At 43.9% G+C, this 13,485-nt stretch overlaps 1 long non-coding RNA gene across 1 annotated transcript in view; it reads left to right on the top strand.

The window, feature by feature from the left end:
• LOC145720333 (uncharacterized) overlaps positions 1-13,485 on the top strand; it is a 44,720-nt gene that overhangs the window by 8,955 nt on the left and 22,280 nt on the right. Inside the window, exon 2 of the long non-coding RNA XR_014143251.1 lies at positions 4,958-5,217. This is a non-coding gene — a long non-coding RNA (uncharacterized LOC145720333). The remainder of the gene's footprint in view (positions 1-4,957; positions 5,218-13,485) is intronic.

Raw genomic sequence — 13,485 nt, 5'->3', positions numbered from 1 at the left:
AATGGTACAGGCTGTCTGGAAAACAATTTGGCAGTTTCAGAAGAAACTAAACAGACAAGTACCACATGACCCAGTAATTGCACTCCTGGCATTTATCCTAAAGAAATGAAAACATGTTCACACAGAAACCTGTGCATGAATGTTCATAGTAGCTTTATACGTAATAGACAAAAACTGGACTCAGTGCAGGTGTCCTTCGCACGGGTAAATGATTAAACAGACCATGGTCCATCTATACTATAGAATACCGCTCAGCAATAAAAGGGAATGAACCCTTGATTCATGCAACAACCCAAGTGAGTGAATCTCCAGAGAATTATGCTGAATACAAAAAAAAAAAAAAAAAAAAAAGCCAATTTCAAAAGGTTACAAAATGTCTGATTCCACTTATATAACATTTTTGAAATGGTAACATTTTTTCCAGATGGGGACAGAATAGCGGTTGGAGGAAGGAGGGACAGGTGGTTCTAAAAGGGCAGCAGTAGGGATAGTACTGGCTTTGGAATTGTTTGTAATCTTGACTGCAGTGGTGGATATGGAAACCCACCCACATGATAAAATCGTATGGAACTTATGCATATTAGTATGGAACTTATACATATTAATCGTATGGAACTTACACATATTAAGTATGGAAGTTAATACATATACACAAACAAATGGATACAAGTAAGCCTGAGAAAATCTGAATAAGATTAATGAATTGTGTCAATGTCAATATCCTGGCTGATATATCTCAATAAAGCTGGAAAAAATATAGCAAGAAAAAAACATAGCATATATATATGCTTGATGCCAGGACCCTGGGATTGTGACCTGAACCAAAGGCAGACACTTAACTAAACTATGCTAAAAAATATATATATATATACATATATATATTCTGATTGTGATACTACACATCATTTTGTAAAAGATTGCCACTGGGGACTCAAACAGATATTTGCACACCCATGTTCATAGAAGCATTACTTACCAATAGAGAAGACGTGGAAGCAACCCAAGCGTCCATCAACAGATGAGTAGATAATGTGATGAATACACACAATGGTCTATTATTCAACCTCAAAGAGGAAGGAAGTTCTGATGCCTGCTCCAACATGGATGAACCCTGAGGACATTATGCTGAGTGAAATAAACCAGATGTAAAAGAACAAGTATTGTATGATTCCACATATACGAGGTACCAAGAATAAGCAAATTAATAGAGACAGAAAGTAGAATGGCAGTTACCAGGGGCCGGGGGAGAGGGTGGGCAAGTTAGTGTTTAATGGGGACAGAGTTTCAGTTTGCGAAGATGAAAAAGTTCTGGAGATGGATAGTGGTGATGTTTACACACATCAGTGTAGATGTACTTAATGCTACTAAATTGTACCCGTTAAACAGTAAATTTTATGTCACATTGTATTTTACCACAAAAACAAACAAAGCAGGGGCGCCTGGCTGGCTCAGCAGGTAGAGCTTGTGACTCTTGATCTTGAGGTTGTGAGTTCAAGTCCCACTTTGGACATAGAGCTTACTTACTTAAAAAAAAAAAAAAGTTACCATTGGGGGAAACTGAGAAAGTGAGGAGTCTATTATTTCCTACAACTGCATAAGAATCAACAATGATCTCAATAAAATTTTCCATTAAAAAACTTAAGGAATATATAATGGACAAAAGATAGTCTCTTCAATAAATAGTGTCAGGAAAATGGGACAACTACATACAAAAAGAATTAAATTGGACCACTTCCTTATACCATACACAAAAATAAACTCAAAATGGATTAAAGACCTAAATTTGAGACCTGAAACCAAAAAACTCCTAAACACATAGACCATAATCTCTTGGATATGGGCCTTACCAACATTTTTCTAGATATGTCTTAAGTGAGGGAAACAAAAACAAAAATAAACTGTTGGGACTATACCAAAATAAAATGCTTTTGCGCAGTGAAGGAAACCATCAACAAAATGAAAAAGCAACCTACTGAATGGAAGAAGATATTTGCAAAGGACATCTGTTGTTAATATCCAAAATATGCAAAGAACTTATACAACTCAGTATTAGCAAAACATATGATCCTATTAAAAACGGGCAGAAGACCAGAATAGACATTTTCCTAAGGAAGATTTACAGATGGCCAACAGACACATGAAAAGAGGCTCAACAGCACTCATCATCAGGGAAATGCAAATCAACACTACAAGGAGATATCACCTCACACCTGTCAGAAAGGCTAGGGTCAAAAAGACAAGAAATAACAAGTGTTGAGGGCATGGAGGAAAGGGAACCCTCTTGCACTGTTGGTGGGAATGCAAACCTGTACAACCACTGTAGAAACAGTATGGAGCTTCCTCAAAAAAATTAAAAATAGAATTTACCATGTAATCCAGTAATTCCACTACTGGGTATTTACCCAAAGAAAATGAAAACACAAACAGAAAGATATCTGTCCCCCTATGGTTATTGCAGCTTTATTTACAGTAGCCAAGATATGGAAGCAACCAAGTGTTCATCAGGAGACAAATGGGTAAAGAAGATGTGGCATATATGTTATATATGCACATATGAATATATGAATATTAGCCATAAAAAAGAACGATATCTTGCCATTTGTGACAACACGGATGGACCTAGGGGTATTATGCTAAGTGAACTAAGTCAGACCAAGAAAGATAAATACCACTTGATTTCATTATATGTGGAATCTTGAAAACAAACAAACAAACAAAAACAAAAACAGGGGCGCCTGGGTGGTTCAGTCCATTAAGCATCTGTCTTCGATTCAGGTCATGACCCCAGGGTCCTGGGATCGATCCCCACATTGGGCTCCCTCCTCCGCAGGGAGCCTGCTTCTCCCTCTCCTCCCTGCTCATGCTCTCTCGCTATCTCTGTCATTATCTCTGTCTCTCTCAAATAAATTTTAAAAATCTTAAAAAACAAACAAACAAAACAGAAACAGAATCATAAATACGGAGAACAAACTGGTGGTTGCCAGAAGGGAAAGTGTTGAGGGAATGGGCGAAATAGGTGAAGGGGATTAGGGGGTACAAATTTATGGGGGCCTAGCTGACTTAGTTGAGAGTGTGCAACTCTTGATCTTGACGTTGTGAGTTCAGTCCCCACAATGAGCACAGAGTTTACTTTAAAAAAATTGAGGTACAAATTTCTAGCTATGTAGTGGAACATAGCCAATAATATTGTGATGACGTTGTGTGGTGACAGATGGTAACTACACGTATTGTGGTGAGCATCGTGTAGAATTGTCAAATTGTAATGTATACAATTGTCGAATCACTATGTTTACACCTAATATCCACTAATATAACATTGTATGTCAACTATACTTCAGTTAAAAAAACTTAAATCAATATGCAGATAATTAATCAATCCAAACAGTATTGTATGCTTTGGTTATGATATAAGCATTTGGCTTCTACCACAGTGTAAGTCGTCTTCAAAGAATTTTTTTCAAAGATTTTATTTATTTATTTGTCAGAGAGAGAGCACAAGCAGGGGAGAGCAGCAGAGGGAGAGGGAGAAGCAGGCTGTCTGCTGAACAGGGACCCTGATGGGGGGCTTGATGCCAGGACCCTGGGATTGTGACCTGAGCCAAAGGCAGACACTTAACTGAGCCACCCAGGCATCCCTAAAGAATTTTTTTAAATATATATGAAGATCTTACAGATCTTTGGGATGAAAATTCTAATAAACAAACATAATACCGTTGGATTAAACAAAGCAAAGCTGCTGATCACTTACTTGCATTTTCTCGGTTGTTTTAAGCTGCCATCCAGGGAAGCCAGCAAAGTGCTTAGGACAATGTTTAAAGGAAAACTTGGGCTCAGTGGCTTTCTATATTCATTTGGGCCTGTTTGGGCTTTCCTGCTTTTGTGAGTGAGCGTGTATGTGTGTGTGTGTATGAAATCATATTTCTTGTGGCCCTTCTGGGTTTTCACCCCTGAAGAATCAGCAGAAGCAGCAGTGGGGTCTGGTCAGTGCGTCAGTCTCGCAGCTTGGAACATTTGAACTTCCGGTTGCGTCACTCTCCCTCGTGGTCTGTAGGAATCACGCATGGTGCTCTGCAGTCTGTAGAACTCAGTACCCGGCTTTTGTACCACGAGCTGTGTAGAATGTCTGCTTATTTGACTTCACCTGGTTGTCATCGCTTACATGAATTTGGGCAGATGAATACACGAGTAGGTGCATCTGCCTATTAGTGATCTCGTGAGATATGTTGGGTCCCTTCTCCGTGATAATCATAAACACGGAGTTGCTAGAAGAAAATTAAAAAGGAAAGCGGGGGACCTGAGTGGCTGAGTCGTTTAAGCGTCTGACTCTTGATTTCGGCTCAGGTCATGATCTCGGAGTTGGGAGATGGAGCCCCGCGTCTGGCTCTCTGCTGTGCGTGGGGCCTCTCTCCCTCTCACCTTCTGCCCCTCCGCCCCTCAAAAAAATTAAAATTAATTTAAAAAATAAAAAAGGAAAGAGGTGCTCCCCTCTGGGAGCTACAGTCACACTGGGGAGCAAGACAATTCAACAAAAACAACTTAATTCGTTACTTGATTTATTCATATGTATTGCACAACTCCTCTGCCCTGACAGAGGTTATGTTCTAGAGAAATCAGCAAAGAATTTGCCTGTGCAGTGCTTCCTACCTTCACCAAGTGGGCACCCTGGCAAGGGAGCTGTTCCAAGCACAAGCCTGGAGAATCTCCTGGAGGTTCTGAGACCTTCTCAGGTGGAGCCCTGGAATTTATTTTTTATAAAAAGTACCCAATGTTAGTCCTGCCATCTGGAAAAATCTGTGAACAACTGAGGAAGCAGTGATTTCAGTGGGGCAAGACCACAGACTCCCCAACTTATCCTGCCTGCTTGCCAGATCTCGGAGAAAGGCAGGGTCCTTCCAACAAGGAATTCCTAGCTATTGTGACCACGTGATTAAAATTACCTTTTTTTTTTCACCTCCAGATTTAAGTGTGTGCTAGAATCCACATTTTTAGTGTGGCTATCAGAATCCCCTGGAGGGCCTACTAACACTCAGATGGCTGGGCCACACCCACAGAGCATCCAATTCTGCAGATCTGGGGCAGGGCTTGAGAACCTGCATTGATAGCAAGCTCCCAAGTGATGCTGTCGCTGCGCCCCAGGGACCACTGGGTTCCGGGATGAAATCCTCTCTACAACCTGATGAGATTCCGGCTATGATCGTCCCACTGTTCTTTTCCCAGGTGAGGCAGCTGAGCCGTGAGGTTAAGAAACTTGTCCTGGGGGGTGCCTGGGTGGCTCAGTTGTTAGGCGTCTGCCTTCCGCTCGGCTCATGGTCCCAGGGTCCTGGGATTGAGCCCCGAGTCGGGCTCCCTGCTCAGTGCAGAGTCTTCTTCTCCCTATCCCTCTGCCATTCTGTCCGCTTGTGCTCTCTGGCTCTATCTCTCTGTCGAATAAATAAAATCTTAAAAAAAAAAAGAAAAGAAACTTGTCCTGGATCACACATCGGGGGTAGGGGTTGGGGGACAGCAGTGTCTCTCAAGCTCTGCTCTGGTCTAGTGACTGGGAGGAGCAGCAATCCAGGAAGGGAGATCTACCCCCTTTTATTATTTTTTAAAAAGATTTTATTTATTTATTTGACAGAGAGAGACACAGTGAGAGAGGGAACACAGGCAGGGGGAGTGAGAGAGGGAGAAACAGGCTTCCCATGGAGCAAGGAGCCCAATGCAGGGCTCGATCCCAGGACCCTGGGATCAGGACCCAAGCCGAAGGCAGACACTTAACAACTGAGCCACCCAGGCTCCCCGAGAATCCTTTTTTTAAAAGGTGTTGAAGAGATGAGCTTATTAGCAAGTCAAAGGGTACTATATGCTAAAGGAAGCCTGTGTTAAGGGACCAATAGGAATATCAGCAATAATAGCTAACACTTATATAGCACTTCCTGAGGACCACATACTATTTTAGGCCATGTATATGCAAATTAAAATATTATGGGAATGCAGAATGGTACAACCACTTTGGAAGACAGTTTGGCAATGTCTTACAAAGCTAAACTTACTCTTATCATATGATCCAGCAATCATGCTCCTTGGTATTTATGCAAATGAGTTAAAAACTGTGTTCACACATGGGGCACCTGGGTGGCTCAGTCGGCTGAGCATCTGGCTCTTGGTTTCGGCTCAGGTCATGATCTTGGGGTCATGGGATTGAGCCCTGCATTGGGCTCTGGGCTTGGCATGGAGTCTGCTTAAGATTCTCTCTCTCCCTCTCCCTCTGCAACTCCCTCTACTCACTCTCTAAATTAATTAATTAATTAAATCTTAAAAAAAAAACGATGTCCACACAAAAACTTGTACGAGAATGTTATAGCAGCTTTAGTCATAATTGCCAAAACTTGAAAGCCACCAAGTTTTGAACGAAGTGAATGGATAAGCAAATTGTGGTCCATCCAGAAATACTAGCACTAAAAAGAGATGGCTATCAAACTACAAAAAGACATGGCAGAACCTTAAATGCACATTGCTAAGTGAAAGAAGCTAGTCTGTAAAGGCTACATACTGTATGATTCCAACTCTATGACATTCTGGAAAAGGCAAAACGAGAGACAGTAAAAGGATCAGTGGTTTCCAGGGGTTAATGGGAGTGGGGAAGGATGAATTGGTGGAGCACAGGGGATTTTTAGGGCAGTAAAAATACTCTGTATGAGACTGTAATGATGGATACATGTCCTTCCACATTTGTCTAAATTTCTATAAAGTACAGCACCAAGAGTGAACCATAATGCAAACTGTGGACTTTGGGTGATAATGATGTATGAATGTAGGCTTGTCAATTACAACAGATACCATTCTGGTGGGGGATGTTGATCATGGGGGGCAGGAGGTATATAGGAAATCTCTATACCTTCTCAATTTTGCTGTGAACCTAAAGCTGGTCTAAAAAAAGAAAGCTTATTTAATTTATTTTATTTTTTAAAATATTTATTTATTTATTTATTTGACAGAGAGAGCACAAGCAGGGGGAGCAGCAAGGGAGAGGGAGAAACAGGCTCCCTACTGAGCAAGGAGCCCAACACAGAGCTTGATCTCAGGACTCTGGGATCCTGACTTGAGCTGAAGGCAGACACTTAACTGACTGAGCCACCCAGGCACCCCTAAAGCTTATTTTTAAAAACCGTACAACATCAAGGGGCACCTGGGTGGCTCAGATGGTTAAGCGTCTGCCTTCAGCTCAGGTCATGATCCCAGGATCCTGGGATCGAGTCCCACATCGGGCTCCCTGCTCAGCAGGGAGCCTGCTTCTCCCTCTGCCTCTCTCTCTCTCTCTCTCTGTCTCTTATGAATAAATAAATAAATAAATAATCTTTAAAAAAAAACTGTACAACATCAAGAGTGAAAACTAATGTAAACTGTGAACTTTATTTAATAGTAACATATCAAAATTAGTTCAATTGTAGTAAATTTCAGTGATAACCAATGTTCCATACTATGTCTTTTTTTTAAGATTTATTTCTTTATTTGAGAGAGAGAGAGCATGCGCATGAGCAGGAGGAGGGGCAGTGGGCGAGGGAGAGAGAGAATTCCAAGCAGACTCCACGCTGAGTGTGGAGCCTGACACAGGGCTTGATCTCACGACCCTGAGATCATGACCTGAGCCAAAACCAAGAGTCAGATGCTTAACCGACTGTGCCACCCAGGCACCCCTTTTTTTATGTCTTTTTTTTTTTTCAGATTTATTTATTTATTTTAGAGAGAGAAAGAGGGAAAGAGAGAGAGAAAGAAATGTTCCACACTAAAGCAAGACGTTAATAATAGGGAAAACTGGAAACTATGGAGATTTTTTTTTTTTTTTTTTAAGGAATCTCTATACCCAATGTGGGGCTTAAACTTACAACCCCGAGATCTAGAGTTGCATGCTCTTTCCACTGAGCCAGCCAGGTGCCCCTGGAAATGATGATGATCTTAAGGGGAGAGGAGATATATGGGAACTCTTTGTACTATCTGCTCAAATTTCTGTAAAGCTACAACTGCTCTAAATAAAGTCCGTTCACTTAAAAACCATATGTCCATAGACGTGACCCTAAGCACTCGCTATGCTGTATCTCGTGTCATCGCCCTGAGTTATAGTTGGAATGAAGCACAGAGAGGGTTAATAATCTACCCAAGGTCACACAGTCCTGCAGACCCTGGCTAGCGGCCCTGGTGTCTGTGCCCTTAACCACTGCACTCTTTCCGTCTGCTGTAAAAAGCACTGGAGATGGGCTGGGAGTCGGCCGCCCGTAGGTGATATGTGAAGCTGTGGAGGGGACAGGAACCCAGGTGACCATTTTTGTGTGTGCTCAGTTGTCTGTAACAAACAGTGCTGGAGTTAGTTTTTTTAGAAAGTCTTGTCTCACCTCTATTAATCAGGGTTCTCCAGAGAAACAGAACCAGTCGGATGTGCACGTGGGTAGGAGATTTGCTGTGACCTGGATCAGGTCCCCCCGAATTCACACGGCAGCACTGACCCCCAACATGACTGCATTTGGAGATAGGCCCGTAAGGGGGTAAGTAAGGTTAAATGAGGTCAGAAGGGGGAGGGCCTGGATCTAATGAGGTTAGTGTCCTTGTAAGACCAGACACCGGAGGGCGCCTGGGTGGCTCAGTTGGTTGAGCGACTGCCTTCGGCTCAGGTCATGATCCTGGAGTCCCTGGATCGGGTCCCGCATCGGGCTCCCTGCTTGGCGGGGAGTCTGCTTCTCCCTCTGACCCTCCCCCCTCTCATGAACTCTCTCTCTCTCATTCTCGCTCTCTCAAATAAATAAATAAATCTTTAAAAAAAAAAAAAAAAAAAGACCAGACACCGGAGAGCTCCATCTCTCTCTCTCTCTCTCAGTAAGTCTCACCCCTCTCTCTGCCTCTCTCTGCCTTGGGAGCACACAGCAGGAAGGGGTCTGCCCATAAGCCAGGAAGAGAGCCCTCACCAGAAAGTGAATTTTCTGGCACCGTGATTTTGGACTTCCTAGTCACCAGAACTGTGAGAACATAAATTTCTGTGGTTTAGCCCCGCAGCTTCTGGAATTTTGTGATGGCAGCCCAATTGACTTTAGAGAATTGGGTTCAAGTGATTGTATGGCCTGGCAAGTCCAAAACTGGTGGCTGGAGACACAGGAAGCGTCAATCCTACGGTACGGGCGCCACGGTCGTGTGCTGGCGGAATCCCCTCCTGCGCAGGGAAGGTCAGCCTCTGGCTCTATCCAGCCTTCGCCTGATTGGATGAGGCCCACCTACACTATGAAGGGCAATCTGCTTTACACAAAGGCTACTGATTTATGTGAGTATCATTCAAAAACACCCTCACAGAAACATCCAGAATAACGTTTGAGCTGGCATGTCTGGACACTGTGGCCGAGCCAAGTTGACACCAAAAATGAACCATCACATCCCCAAAATAGACTAGAAATGCGTGGGCACCAGATCCCATTTCTTTGGACACCTTGGGCATGGACATACTGACAAATTCAGTCTTTGTCCCAGGGCTTAGCAAAGGAGGTCTGTTTTCTTTTCTTTGCTGGGATGAAGCTGGCCACAGGGACTATAAACTGCAAACATCTAAAATGTAGCATTTCTCCCCCTTCTGTCTGGGTGAATAAGCAGGCCATATATGTTGGGGTTTGGCCCACGTTGGGTGCATTTTATCAAGGGTTTGTTAAAAGATGATCTCAGGCAGGGGTTCCCAACCTCAGCATCACTAATGTTTGGGATCAGTAATCCTCTCTTTGGGGGGCCAGCTTGTGACTGTAGGGTGTTGAGCAGGAACGGGGGCCTCTATCCATCATTGGCCTCATCCATCGCTGAGGACTGGGGCCTGGACTCGTCCCTGAATGACATCCTGGGGCTCGGGCCTTTGGCCTTTTCTGTAGAAGCCTCCTTGTGGCAGCGAGTCCAGTGTTCTTGGTTTCTGCTCTTTCTCTTCTTTTAGTATTTTACTGTGACTGAGCACCGCCTGACTGACCGTCCCACTGACTGGTGGCTGCTCAGATGATGGTTGGCTTGGTGTATACTGGTGAAGGAGAGATGGGGTTGGATTGGCATCTCTCTCCTCTGTGTCCTCTCTCCAACATGTCCACTCTCTAGAACTACCCGGGTCTGCACCACCAGGACCCTGCTTTGTTTTTTATTTTATTTTATTTCATTTCATTTTATTTTATTTTTTGAGAGAGAGAGTGCACACATGGAGGGGGAGAGGCAGAGGGAGAGGGAGAGAGAGCATCTTAAGTAGGCTCCGTGCCCAGCACAGAGCCTGACGCGGGCCTCGATCTCACAACTGTGAGATCATGACCTGAACAAAAATCAAGAGTTGGACAATTAACCAACTGAGCCACTCAGGTGCCCCCCTGCCTGTTTTTTATTTGAAAGGCCAAGGATGGGAATATTATTCAACCATGAAATAGAAAGAAAGAAGTGCTGCCATTTGCAACAACAGGGATGGACGTTGAGTGCATTGTAGCAAGTGAAATAAGTCGGACAGAGAAAGATAAATACCAAATGTTCTCAATTATATGTGGAATCAAAGAAACTAAACTAAAACAAAACCAAGCTCATGGATACAGAGAACCAATTGGTAGTTGCTAAAGGTGTAGGTGGGAGTGGGTGTGGAATGAGTGAAGGGGCTCAAAAGGTAACAAACTTTCAGTTATAAAGTAAATGTCATGGGGATATAATGTACAGCACAGTGACTATAGTTAATACTGTGTTGCATATTTGAAAGAGCAAATCTTAAAAGTTTTTAGCACAAGGAAAGAAATTTTGTAACCATTTACAGTGATGGATGTTAGCTAGACATTGTGATGATCATTTCATAATATATACAAATATTGAGTATTACATTGTACAAGTAAAACTAATATAGTAGGTGTATGTCAGTTATACCTCAATTTTATTTATTTATTTATTTTAATTGTGTTAGGATTTCTTTTTTTTTTTAAGTTTTTATTTTTATTATTTTTTTGGTAATCTCTACACGCAACGTGGGGCTCAAACTCATGACCCTGAGATCAAGAGTTGCATGCTCTTCCCACTGAGCCAGCCAGGCGCCCCAGTTATACCGCAATTTTTTTTTTTTTAAAGATTTTATTTATTTATTTGACAGAGAGAGAGATAGTGAGAGCAGTAACACAAGCAGGGGGAATGGGAGAGGGAGAAGCAGGCCTCCCGCCGAGCAGGGAGCCCGATGCGGGACTCGATCCCAGGACCCTGGGATCATGACCTGAGCCGAAGGCAGACGCCCAACGACTGAGCCACCCAGGCGCCCATACCGCAATTTTAGAAAAAGAAATTGAAAAAGGAAAATACTTCTACAGAAGAACAAAACAAAACAAAAATCAGGATGAGAAGGGGTGGTCACAGACTCACTAAGGGCAAGTCCCTCCAGCCTCTAACAGGGGGTCCAGGGTCAGGGCTGACCATTCAGAGCATCTCCTCCTTTTCTCTGCCCTGTCTTTCCCGCTTCCCTTGGGCACAGGTGCCAGGCTCTGAAACCCCCACCACTTGTGGATGTCCGTGCACTGACGTAGAGACAGAGACCCCCCCAGGGCCAGCTGAGGGTGGGACTGTCTCTACATGTTAGATGTACAGAACCTGCAGTCTACAAGACTGATTAAGTTATGATGCTTCAGGGGCGCCTGGGTGGCTCAGTCGTTAAGCATCTGCCTTCGGCTCAGGTCATGATCCCAGGGTCCTGGGATTGAAGCCTTGCATCGGGCTCCCTGCTCCGCGGGAAGCCTGCTTCTCCCTCTCCCACTCCCCCTGCTTGTGTTCCCTCTCTCGCTGTGTCTCTCTCTGTCAAATAAATAAATAAAATCTTTAAAAAAAAAAAAGTTATGATGCTTCAGTGATTAGTATTTAATCCTGACCTACTACTATAAAGTATTCTGTATTTATGTGACTTCAGAGACTTTTATGTAAAAAAGAACACCCTCCCTCCAGTATCTAACTCCCAGTTCCAACTCCAAATGGGTAGGGTAGATTTTTGTATTTATTTGTCTGTTCTGTAGGCCTACATGTCCAGAATCCTGTTTAAGGTTTTAGAATGCTATTCAATAGTTTAGGAAATACAAGTAATTCCCATAAGGGCACCTGGCCGGTTCCGTTGGAAGAGCATGTGACTCTTGATCTCAGGGTCATGAGTTCAAGCCCCACATTGGGTGTAGAGATGACTTAAATAAACAAAACTTAAAAAAATATAATAATTCCCATAAAAAAAGAAACTCCCACTGCTCTCCAGCCCCAGGGTTCTGACAACCAAAAATGTCTCCAAACATCACCAGGTGCCCCTTGGGGGACAAAATGGTCCCCCATTGGGAAGCACTGATTTCAGGTGGCTTCTAACCATCCTTTTCCCTTCACCTGTTCATGGAGCGCCATAGCAGGAATGACTGGTCACCCCGGCCGTGGGGCTTGGATGGGTACCCACGTGTGTGGCCGGAGCATCCTGCAGCAGGGCGAGGGTGTGACAATTGCCTGTCCCACCTGGCCCCTCTCCAGCCACCTCGTCTCTGCCTCTCCTGTACATTCTCTTCCCTGTCTTTCACTGACCTCATCCTGCGGTGCCAATTAGGCCTGGGAGTGGCATCTGTGAGATTGTGGCAGAACAGGTTGTCCAAGCCTGAACTGGAGAAAGGAGAACCTGGCTCTGCCCAAGCCAGTGTTCCCAGAATGCCCCCCACACGTGCGCTCGCAGGCTGACCTGGGGAAAGGAATCAGTGGCTGTGATTCTCCCAGGAGATTTTCGCTCTCTTGGGTTTCTCTGGCTGTTACTTCTCCCTGGGGCTGCTCACTGGTTCATCTAATGACTTCATTAACCCAAGACACAGTTCTATGAAGGCAGAAGCTGCTTCTTAACACTTGAAAGTGACGGCCACCTCACACCCATTAGGATAGCAAGTGCTGGTGAGAACGTGGAGAAATAGGAGCCCGTGCGCACTGCTGGTGGGAAACAGTACAGCAGTTCCTCTGACAGTTAGAAATCGAATTACCATATGACCCAGCAATTCCACTTTTGGGTACAGAACCAAAAACAAACAAACAAACAAAACACAGAAAGCAGGGCCTCAGAGATGTTTGTACCTCCATGTTCAAAGCCGTTCGAAATAGCCAAATCATGGAAACAACCCCCATGCCCATCGACAGATGATAACAAAACGTGGGTAATATCATTCCAAATTAAAAAGGAAGGACATTCTCACACCTGCCACAATGTAGGTGAACCTTGAGAACATTAAGTGCACGAAGCCAGTCACAAAAGGACAAATACTGAATGCTTCCTCTTATATGAGATCCCGAGAAGAATCAAACTGGTAGAGACAGGCAGTAGGATGGTGGGAGCTGGGAGCTGTGGGAGGGGAATGAGGATCTAGTGTTTAATGGGGACACTTTCAGTTTCGCAAGACAAAGAGTAGTGGGGGCGCCTGGGTGGCTGGCCTGGTCTGTTGAGCGTCTGCCTTCAGCTCAGGTCATGATCCTGGAGTCCCT

The sequence above is a fragment of the Leptonychotes weddellii genome, chromosome 1, assembly GCF_054177405.1.
Source record: "Leptonychotes weddellii isolate Sample4059 chromosome 1, ASM5417740v2, whole genome shotgun sequence".
In the NCBI taxonomy this organism is placed as follows: domain Eukaryota; kingdom Metazoa; phylum Chordata; class Mammalia; order Carnivora; family Phocidae; genus Leptonychotes; species Leptonychotes weddellii.
This window is presented reverse-complemented; position numbering and strand designations above follow the sequence as displayed.